The sequence below is a fragment of the Arvicola amphibius genome, unplaced genomic scaffold, assembly GCF_903992535.2.
Source record: "Arvicola amphibius unplaced genomic scaffold, mArvAmp1.2, whole genome shotgun sequence".
NCBI lineage: Eukaryota > Metazoa > Chordata > Mammalia > Rodentia > Cricetidae > Arvicola > Arvicola amphibius.
In genome coordinates, this window is record NW_024582312.1 from 408,226 (window position 1) to 416,272 (window position 8,047).

Below are 8,047 nucleotides of genomic sequence, written 5' to 3' on the forward strand. Positions count from 1 at the left end.
TATATATATATATATATATATTGTACAGTAATTTTGGAATTCAGTGTGACAGTTTCTCTGATAATTGGGAATCGATCTACCTCAAGAATCATCAATATACCCAAAGAATGAACACCATAACACAAAGACATTTGCACAACTATGTTCATTGTAGCATTTTCATAATATAAAGAACCTGAAATCAAAGTAGATGTCCCTCAACTGATTAATGGGAAAAGAAAATGTGGTACATCTACACAATGGAAAAATACTCAAAGGTGAAAAACAATGACATCATGAAATTTGCAGACAAATAAATGAAACTATAAAAGAAACACCCTGAATGAGGTAATCCAGACTCAGAAAGACAAACATGGTACATACTCACTTATAAGTTGATATCAGATATAAAGCAAAGAATATCCAACCTATAATCCACAACTATAGAGAACCTACGTAACAAGTAGAATACCAAGAGAAGCATACATGCATTTCACTAGGAATTAAAATAGACAACAACTTATAAAAAATGTGATTGTAGAATGGTGAGAAGGGGAGGTAGAAGGGCACAGTGAGGGGAGAAAGGAAAGGGGAGGAGAATATGAGGGAACAAGATCAAAATGTTTGTGATTGTAGAAGGACAGAGAAAGAGATAAAGAAAAGAGATATCTTGATTGAATGAGCCATTGTTTGGTTAGCAAGAAACTTATTGATAGGGATTTTTCCAGGAATCAACAAAGATGACCCCAACTAAGACACTAAGCTTTGGTCCCATCTATGTATACATAGCAGTTTAAGGCCAATATGATAAGAAAAGGATAGACATAAAGAGCAAAGACTTATCAGATGGAAAAAACCTCTAAAATATTTATGTGTTAAATATATATAGGCTTGAGAGAGAAAATAAAAAAGGGAGACAAAGTCCTTTAAAATAAATATACTAATGAAAATACAATAAGCCACATAAAGTTGGAAAATACACAGTGAGGTTTCTGTTGTGCTCTGTCCCAAAGACATTCAGTCCCAAATAAACACACAGAGGTCTACATTAATTATAAACCAGTTGATCTATTAGCTCTGGTGTCCTCTTAACTAGTTGTTACATCTTATATTAGCTCATTATTCTTGTATATGTTAGGCTTGGTACCTTTTTCAGTGAGGCATTCTCATCTTGCTTCCTCTGTGTCTCAGTGATGACTGCAGACTGTGTCTTTCCTCTTCCCAGAATTCTCTTGTTCTCATTGCCCTGCCTCTACTTCCTGCTTGCTCACCCAGCCTATATTTCCTGCCTGGCTACTAGCCAATCAGTGTTTTATTAAAAATAATACAAGTGACAGGATAAAAGATCATTGTCCCAAAGCAAAAGAAAGTCTGGATTATGTATATTATTGTGTTGTCTTTAAAAATATTGGTTGCTATAAAAACCTTATATTATGGAAACTGCCATATTAAACCAATCTATATGTTTTAAAATTATCATGACTTGATAAATTAAACACAAAAGATTTGTTACTTTCTGGGAGAAGTTATGATTTTGTTGGCACAGGAAATAATAGCTTAAGGATTCATCCCCAGTTTAAAAAAATCCACATTGTTCAAGTGTAGCAGCAGGCCACTTGCTTGTTCCCAGCCACCCAGCCAACTTAGCACTGAAATACTCACAAAAAACTCTATTAATTAAATCACTGCTTTTTATTGGCTAACCCTTACATTAATTTAACCCATTTCTATTAATATGTATATCACCATGGGACAGTGATTTACTGGGAAAGATTCGGCATGTCTGTAACTGGCAGCTCCATGATGTTTCTCTGACTCTATCCTTCTTTCTCCCAGAATTCAGTTCTGTCTTCCCTGCCTACCTAAGTTCTGCCCTATCAACAGGCCAAGGCAGTTTCTTTATTCATTAACCAAGAAAAGCTACATACAGAGAGAAGGGTCTCCCATACCAATGGACAGCCTTCAGTCTTGTCACTGAGATGATCCAGCCTCAAAAAGTACTCCAACTAAGACTTGACTATAGTCCTAAATTTTCCCAGCATTCTCACAAAGATTACCAGCACCGCCATGAGCATGAAGTAATCTAGAGAACTACACCTACATTACAAAAATATTGGCTATAAAACTTTGTACTTATTTAAGGGAGGTTTCTTGTAACTTGTTATTGGTAATAGTAAAAAAATAAATAAACAAAGGAGTTAAGTTCAGAGATCTTTTTCTAGAAAAGAAGAAAACGGGATATGGTATAGAAATGATGTAGAAAAACAGTAGATTATTGAATATGTTTTAATACAAATACAACTGTTAATTTCAAAATATTTTATAAAGGGAATAGATTTTAGTTTATTAACAAAAATTGAAGGTTATTTCTTTTTTGCTGTATGTATTGTTTCTACTATGGTTTAGGATATTGTGTTTAAAAACTAAATTTAAAATTATAATATATAATTAAGAAAAAGAGATTAATAGTTGTCTATAATAGCAAATTTATAGTCATGTTAGTTAGTCATGGATGATTTCAGCACAACTTTTCACTCATTTGTTATAAGAAAAAGACTGAGAGGTTAAGTTTCAAACCCAGGATATATGATTCTGTTCCCCATTTATCACATCAGAGCTGGTCCTGACTACCAGGTTATTCCAAATTCCCTCAGTCCCCACTTGTAGAGGTTATGTCACAATACCCCATTTTCTAACATGAATGCTCCAGCCTTGGGGATGTATTCTATTAAAGATGTTCTATTACTAATGGTATGTGTTCTTCCTACCCTCTTTATATACATATATATGTGTGTGTGTGTGTGTGTGTGTGTGTGTGTGTGTATGTGTGTGTGTGGGTGTGTTTGTGTGTGTGTATATGTATAATATATATTGTAAATATATATGATAACCTCCATATGTTTTTCAGCCAATTAATTGAGCTTGAGAAAATTTCTGAGTATGTTTGAAAAAAATATGTTACTGCCCTCTCTTAGCCCAATTGTTTTATTGATTGCTTTTTTGTCAATTTTGAGAACTCTGTCAGCTTCAGGTATATCCACAACTTTTTTTCAGCAGGTGCACTGATAATTGTGTGGACTATTTATCTAGAAATATTTATAAGCATTGATTGCTCAGTAAAAAAAAAGGAGAATTAATATATACAATTAATGTTTTAGAAGACATTTTTTACATCGGAACCCAGATTCAACATATTAGGACATATTTAACCATATTGTATAATGCTCACTATTATAAGTAGGTTCATGTTACTCCTCTGTGTAACAGTAGATCAGAAACATCCTGTGAGCAAGAGCAGCTACTCTTATAAGTTACTTGAAATAGTTCTCAGATTGACATAAAAATTAATGTTCTTCATTCTCTAATTAGTGCCCTTAGTCATTCTAGGCTGAAAACATGCTCTATAGAAAAGTTGCCTTCAGACATTTAGAATCCATGATATGCTCTGCCCAAAGAGAGATTCGCATGCTTCATTTAGCAAATAAAGGAGGAAAAGATTCCAGTGGCCATGTCAAAGGGCCAGCAGATTACAGTTGACTTCAGGGTGTCAGCCCACCAGGAGGTGAATCACTGATGGGTGAATCTTGGGTATAAAAACCCAAGACCACAGATCATAAAGTGTATCTTGACTCTGATGTGCCTTCATATGTTTTCCCATGCCATCTTTCTCTGACATGTGGTATGCTATGAATATGTATACAGAGAATTTCACTGCCTGTAATGTAGTGTGTTTATCTCATAGATACATTTTGTTCTACTGGGCACTTTTACCTATAGATTAAATAAAGATGATTTCTTCTTAGGTTGTATTGTTTATTTGATAATAATAATGTTAGTTTAATAGAGTTTTAGTAATTAAAAAAAGAAGAAAGTATTCCATAGCTAGAAGACATGAGGTACAAGGTGGAATAAAGTTTAAAATAAACCCACAGGGTAAAATGTACATTAATATAAATTGAGTAAATTAAGTTATAAATGCTGATGGAATAAACCTAATCTATAGGAGTTTCATAGTTAATTATTAATAAATATTCATGTTACTTTTTGGGGAGCTGGTGGCCCAAAGAAAAATCCATCTACAGTTATCTACCAGAACATTTTAACCAATTTCAATGTAGAAACACGGGTAATTTTAAAATGAAATGTCAGATTTCTATTTCAATGTTTCAGAACTTTCCTATAACAAAATAATAAAATAAAGAGAAGATCAATTATAAAAAAAGAATTTAAGATTATGGGTTAGATAAATTATTACATTAATGTTCAATCGTCTCTGGAGCAAAACTTGTAACTTAGATATTTGATGTTAAAAGAAAATCACAAATTATAACACTTCAAGATGGGGTTTTGCAATCTAATAAAATTGCCTGAACAAGAAAGTTACAAAGAAAAAAATATATTATAGGACAAATTATAATTGGTCTTAATATTAAATAACTTGAATTGGATAACAGAGTAAATGCTGAAAGTGCAGAAAAGTAAAGGAACCAGCAATTAGAGAGACTTCTTTTTACAGGTATCTGTTTTCTATGTGTCTAGAGAGTAATCTCATAATCGTATTCAAAGGCCAAAGGCAGGGTATTTTTTTTCTGTTTCTGTCTGGGCACATCAGAGCCATCTTCCCTCAGGGTTTCTGACACCCTCAGGATGTGGTTTTCACACTGTGAATCTAGCACAGTAATACATGGCTGTGTCTTCATTCTTGAGGCTACTAATCTGTAGATATGCAGTGCTGACAGAGGTGTCCAAAGAGAAGACAAACCGTCCTTTGAAGTCATCAGCATAGTTTGGGTTCCCAGTGTATGTATTAATGAACCCCATCCACTTTAGGGGCTGTCCTGTTTCCTGCTTCATCCAGTGCATTCCAAATTCTGTGAAGGTATACCCTGAAGCCCTGCAGGAGATCTTCACTGACTGCCCAGGCTGCTTCAGTTCAGATCCAGACTGCACAAGCAGGACCTCTGCTTGAACACCTGTGGAAAGAACATGGGGAAGTAAGGAGACATGCAACTGCCTCAGTTTACTCTGGAGCTCTGGATTTTGATGACTTACTTTGGACAGCTGCCAGCAGGAAAAGGAGCCTCCACACCCACTCCATGTGGTATGAGATTGGGACAGAGTTGTTTCTTGAGATTAATCAGACACTCCCTTGCTAGGTGAGGGAGGAAAGACTCAGATTTCTATTCTAAAAGTTTTGCATATGGCAGATTTGCATATGACTGGGTAGTGAACAAACCCAGAAATAAGTTCTAATATACAAGAATACTTGATTCCAGGTGAGTAAGCAAATCCCCAGTGTCTGGTGTTCATGTCTTCATGTTGGTTGTGTTGTCCCCCAAGGACACAGCTTCACTGGGTCTGCACCCTGATTTATTCTCCCTCACAGTCTAGCTGCCTGATCTTGTTTAATGGGACAACAATTCTTTATGCCTCCCATTCATCAGTTGCCTGTCTAAGTGCCTTTATCCTTTCTTGTATACACTGTCCTCTAGAAACTGAGCCATGTGCATTAGTTCTTCCTTGCCTACTGCTTCTAACTAGTTGTTGTACATAAATTCGTAAGGTCTCTGAACTCTGTATCAGGACTCTGTATCAGGGTCCCACCATTCTTGATGAAACAGATAGAAATAAAATACATTTTCATTCCAAATTATGAAATGGATGGTCTCTGTTTACATAAGTCATGTAAGAAAAGATATAGATTTGAAAAAAGAGTAAGGGAGTACATGCTGAAGTTTAGAAAAAATGATGTACTTATATTAATATAAATATTTAAAATTTGTATAATAAGAATGGTGAAGCAAACTTTCTAATGAGGAAGTGTATAAATCTGGTAAGATAGATCAATGGTTATATACATGTACTTCTTTCCAAAACACTTAAATTTGATTTCTAGCACTTATATTAGGAAGCACACAACAACATACAAATCTCAGTACATGAGGAACAAACCCCTTCAGCCTTCTTTTGCACTTATGTTCATATAGACAGAGACACCTAATTACAATTATAAGAATTTAAAAACAAAGAATGGCTTCAAAATCTTTCAAAATCAACTTAAGTGAAAAATCCTACAATAAAATATGAAATCTGGGTATATTGCTTGTAGTTTGTAAATGTTTCAGTACAGACAATCCATTCTGGACATTTTGAAATCTCCTGAAAATCTTTTGCTCATTTTAATCTCTTTTCTGCTCTTTTATAATCCAAACTTAACAATACTGCATATCATTGCAGAAATCTGATTCTATGAACTTTACACATTTGATTCTTCTGATGAGATATAAATTTGAAAAAAGATTGGCTGGTAGGAATGTACAGTGCCTGCCATCATCAGAAACAAAGTTATAAGCATGCTGGGAAGAAAGACACTAGGGATGTCTTGCTTCTGACTTTAAAAAAGTGGTATTGTTTGAATGTGGACAGTAGTGTGTGCTGATTGTGTGGATGGAGGATAGACAATGATAAATGGGCACAACAGAAAAAAAACAGTTGGAGTATGATAGATAATGTAAGAAATAAGTACCAGACTGCTATGCACAAAGACCAAGCTTTTATACATTTCACCATCCATATTCTGGTAACATAAATGCTATTTGTCAAAGTAAGTCAATAATTGCCAGCTTCATGATCCTGCACTTTGTTCTTTATACTGGGCAGAGAAAGGAAATCAGGACTGATGAAAAGTCTGGTTTTCTGTGCACCTGGCTTGAGGATACAATTGAAACCATAGAGATTTGGTGCCCCCTGATGTATGACTGGATTCCTGCAGTATAATGGTCTTACTCCTATGGTTAGAGCACCATGAATGCTCCCTGTACATTCTTTTTCAGGAATAAAGTCCTGTCACAAAGCTGCTCCACGATTTGGAATTGAGGAATATGAGATTGAAGAAATATAAAAAATTCTGATAATTTCAGATTATAACTTAACATTGTGTGTTTATTTTCTTTTGCTATTGGTAGGTGGGTCACATAAGCATAGGTGAATTTTTTTGTGGCAAGTGAAACAGTTGGTCTACCAGGGGTATTTAGAAGTACTCCTTGTAATATATTGATGCAGTAAGGCAGGCATGGCTCTGTGTGAGACAAAACTCCTCCTATGATAGATGATATGTGTCACAATCAGTGACATAGCTTAGAATGGTTGTCTTGTATGTGCTTCATACTGTCTCACTGTGGTATCATGTCAGAGACTCATTTAGAATCACATGTATATTCTCTTCATGGGAATATACAGATATATTCCCTATGCCATTGATAGGTTTATTAATTTCTACTCAAATTATTGTTTTTCCATTATCTGTTTATCATGGTCAAGTTTTGTGTGAAATTCAAATGAGCAAATAATGAAGTAAGCAGAAACCTTGAAAGTTACAGTACTCACAGTGCTGGTGTTAACCTAGCTCTCTACTTCCTAACATCTCTTCACACTCAAGGAAAACTATGCATCCTTATTTGCACCCAATATTCCCAGGACTTTCTAATAATAGCCTCTATGGCCTTGAGTCTCATGGAGTTGGAAATGTGATGTATGAAATAGTAGTCTATGTCTTCTTTAGCTTTTATTCTCCTCCAGACTCACACATACTGTAGGATAGAAATCAATCAATCCATGCTAAATGTTGAGAGAACATCATGACATTCTATGGACATAGTAGACATGTAAAATCATTCAACAGTTAACAGTTTCATGCCAGGCGGTGGCGGCGCACGCCTTTAATCCCAGCACTCGGGAGGCAGAGGCAGGCGGATCTCTGTGAGTTCGAGGCCAGCCTGGTCTACAAGAGCTAGGTCCAGGACAGGCTCTAAAAAAGCTGCAGAGAAACCCTGTCTCGAAAAACCAAAAAAAAAAAAAACAGTTAACAGTTTCTGAAGTAGAGTAAATATATTTTAAAATATTGACTATCTGTGTAAAAATTACCTAAAAAATTAATACTATTAAAAAGTATAACAATAATTTGACAGACAAATTTCAATCTATATCAAAGGGTACTGAGAAATTATCTGAAAGAATTCATACTGTTTAATTTGAAAATCAAGCTCTATAAAATTTTGGTATGTTAGCA